The sequence below is a fragment of the Nicotiana tomentosiformis genome, chromosome 3, assembly GCF_000390325.3.
Source record: "Nicotiana tomentosiformis chromosome 3, ASM39032v3, whole genome shotgun sequence".
NCBI classification, from domain to species: domain Eukaryota; kingdom Viridiplantae; phylum Streptophyta; class Magnoliopsida; order Solanales; family Solanaceae; genus Nicotiana; species Nicotiana tomentosiformis.
Window position 1 is genome coordinate 103,330,106 of NC_090814.1, and position 4,035 is coordinate 103,334,140.

General features: G+C 38.5%; 1 long non-coding RNA gene across 1 annotated transcript; it reads left to right on the forward strand.

The window, feature by feature from the left end:
• The first annotated feature begins 2,059 nt into the window (after positions 1–2,059).
• Positions 2,060–3,438, forward strand: LOC138908796 (uncharacterized). The gene is made up of 2 exons (XR_011415204.1): positions 2,060–2,444; positions 3,128–3,438. It is a non-coding gene; the product is annotated as an uncharacterized lncRNA (long non-coding RNA).
• Positions 3,439–4,035: the final 597 nt, after the last annotated feature.

Consider the following 4,035-nt stretch of genomic DNA (forward strand, 5'->3'; position numbering starts at 1 on the left):
AAAAATCACGAAGCCCTTCGGTTTTAAACACTGCCCAGGCTTTTCGCACCTGCGGCAAATTATCTGCACCTGCGGAACCGCTTCTGCGACCCATGATCAACTTCGGCGGAATTAGCTCTTGGTACCAATTCCGCTTCTGTGGTCCAAATCCCGCTTACTACGGGTGCGCATTTGCGCAAACACGTTCGCTTCTATGGACATGCCTTCCCACACTCGTCCGCTTCTGCGACCAATCTTCCGCAGAAGTGACTCCACTTCTGTGGCCTTCACACCGCATCTGCGACCACTGGACAATTCCCCTAGCCCCATACCTGTGTCCCATTGCTCGCTTCTGCGGGCTCGCACCTGCGGTCAGCTTTGCGTATGTGCGATTACACCAGAGCCAACCCAGCACCAAAAAATCTTCTAAGTCCAAAAATGATCCGTTAACCATCCGAAACTCACCCGAGGCCCCCGAGACCTCAACCAAATATACAAATTAGTACTAAAATATCATACGAACTTAGTCAATCCCTTAATTCACATCAAACAAGGCTAAAAACTAAATCGCGCATCGATTCAAGCCTAATGAACTTTAAAACTTCAAACTTCTACATCCGATGCCGAAACCTATCAAATCAAGTCCTATTGACCTCATATTTTCCACACAATTCATAATTGACTTTATGGACCTAATCCAACATCCGGAATCAAAATCCTACCCCGATTTCAAAAAGTCCATTCTAGGTCAAACTTCCCAAAATTCATCAAATTTCCAACTTCCGCCAATTCACGTTAAAATGACATACGGACCTCGGATTCAACATCTAAACACGCCCCTAAGACCAAAATCACTCTACAGAGATATTGGAACCATCGAAACCCCATTTCGGAGTCGTCTTCATATAGTTCGAACTACGGTCGATTCTTACGACTTAAAAATTCTATTTTAAGGACTATGTGTCCCAATTCACTCTGAAACCAAAGACAAATCCTCCCGGCAACTCACAAAATCCAAAAATGAAATAGAGGGGGAAATAAATAGGGGTTCGAGGCTAATACTCTCAAAACGACCGGCCGGGTCGTTACAATAATAATGCTCTACAGGTTTCCAATAGATGCTTATGTTTCCTCTCAACAACACCATTTTGTTGTGGAGAGTAAACACAGGTTGTTTGACGCAAGATACCTTGTGAAGCAAAAAATTGAGAATGTGAAGTACTGGATCCTAGTTCCCAGGCATTATCAGATCTGACCATTTTCACCTTAGTGTCAAATTGTCTTTCTATCATAGTGAGAAAGTTTTTGAGCATTGGATTTTGTACTGAGAAGGAAAGTCCAAGTAGCCCTACTATAGTCATCAACAATGGTAAGGAAATATTTGAATCCTTCATAGGTAGGTGTCCTATATGTGTTACACCCCATGCTTTCATACGTGAAAGTATGCCATAAGTAAATTGATGAAAGTTCGGAAATGAGATATTACTGTTACACCCCATATTTTCATACGTGAAAGTATGCCATAAGTAAATTGATGAAAGCTTGGAAATAAGATGTTACATCCTGCATTTTCGTACGTTAAAGTTTCGTCGTAAGTTAATCGACGTAAGTTCAGGAATGAGATTACTTTTGGATTATAAGTATTACGCTATTTCAAACAATTGATAAGTAAATTCGTGAAGGAGAGAGGGTAAGTGAATCGAAGAAAATAAATTCCGTCGAAGTTTGTCAATTTGGGATAAAATACGGTCCAAGCTATAATACCCGGTATTTATGGACTAGTTCCATATAAGGTACCACATGACCATGATAGTAAGGTGAATAAGGTGTGTTAAAAGTAAGTAGTATTTTAAGTCATTTGAAATAATTCTTAATTATGTGACTAATTGGTTAATTATTTATTAATGGGAGAATTAACATATTAATTAAAGATTAGTGAGAACTTAATTAAGGCTTGGGATAAGCCTTAAACGTGGCAGCCCCCCCTCCATTTCAGAATTTTGACTCTTAAATTATAATTGAGAGGTGGCACATTTAAGTAGATTATGTGGCTTAGTCATTAGTATGTGGGCCCCACATCCATTCTAACATAAGTCATCTCTAACTTAAAAGAGAGATGCATATGTGATAAGTAACGTGAGATTTTCATATCATCTTCAATAAAATGGAGATGCTTACATCAAAATCTCCAAGACATGTATTAGCAACGGGATTCACACAAAATTTGTTAGCAACGAGATTCACAATAAAATGAAGATATTTACATCTTCTAAGTGACGGATCTTCAGCAAGAATTTTCATACGAAATTATACTGTGTAATAGCAACGGAATTTGCAATTCTAAGAGAGCACGATTAAATCTTTCTCAACAATATCATACGAATTTTTTCTTACTTCGATCTTGACATCACATGTTTTGTCGCAATTGTCGTGGGTTAGAGGGATTGTCCAGAGAACCGGCTCAGGTATGTTAAGGCTATCCCTTCTTTTCTTTTGGCATGATCCATATGATACAAACGCGGCGAGTAAATGCACAACTTTCATAAATGACTCTATTCATAGAAGTACTAGAAGTGCCTATGTTCTTGATTTTCCATGTGTCCTATTATTCTATCATCTGTTCATGGGTCTCAGAAAATACGTATGTTGATAAAGTTTATTTTTTGATATTAATCAAAGGCATATTGATCTTATGACATTCTGAGGAATCTTATTAACGTATTTCTTTATGCCTTTCATTCATTTATACATGAACATTGACCCATGACCAGATAGAATTATATACGCATATATTATATGTATATAGGATATGGAAAAAGGTTACGGCGTTATATACGCACCACCACCTGATCAGCTGGTATACATTGATGATTTGCACACAGTGGCCGAGATGATATGATGGGATGCCCTCAGAGGCTTGATGATGTTATGAACGCATATACCTATGCATGGTATGACATTTATATGCATATGCATAACATTATAAATATGAAATGATTCACAAAGCTATTTAGACTTACATGTCGAGTCGTTTACTCCATGTTTCTCTCATGTCTATTATTTACTGATTTTCATTCCTTACATACTCGGCACATTATTTAAACTGACGTCCCTTTTTGCCTGGGGACGCTGCGTTTCATGCCCGCAGGTCCCGTTAGACAGGATGAGAGTCCTCCAAGTAGGCTATCAGCTCAACGGAAGGTGTTGGTGCGCTCAATTTACTTTGGAGTTGCTATTTGGTCAGTATGATTAGGACATGTGTTGATTAGTATGGCGGGGATCTGTCCCGACCTTTATGATATTTATGTACTCTTAGAGGCTTGTAGACAGATGTCATGTATATGAAAGATTGTATGGCCTTATCGGCCTATGTTCAGTGTACGAGCGATCACTTTGGCCTTATAGGCCCGTATGTCATATGTATAAGTTTTTATATCAGATTGGATCGTCTTATATTGAGTATTCCCTTATGTTTATTCTGGTTAGCCCATGACGACCCGTTTGGCCCATTTGTCAATGATAGTATGATAAGAAGAATATGCAACATTGGTACTCGGTTGAGTAAGGCACCGGGTGCCCATCGCGGTTCATTGGTTTGGGTCGAACAATAGGGTCCCCATGTGTCAACATGTATAAGATCAAAAACATGCTTGGTAGTAACTTAACTAGAAGGAAAAGGCAATTTAGTTTGTCTTGCTTTAGTACAAACATCACAAACTTGCTTATAAGAAGATAAACCACAATAAAGAATGGAACTGATATTCTTCATATTAATAAATGGCAAATGCCCCAATCTGTTATGCCAAAGGCTTACATTACTTGTAACTAAAGCTAAGGATAAAACAAAATTTAAAAATTGATGTCTATTGTATTGATTACGAAGAGAATGGCAAATTGCCTTGATTTTACTAATGACTCCTTTTCTCGGCTTGACTTGAAAATGTAGAGACCTTGTTTTACTTTACCATGCACCACTGGCCTCTTCAGTGAAGGGGCCTGCAATATAGCACTAAGAGAAGAAAACATTAGAATGGATTTGAACTGAGTGCACAACTT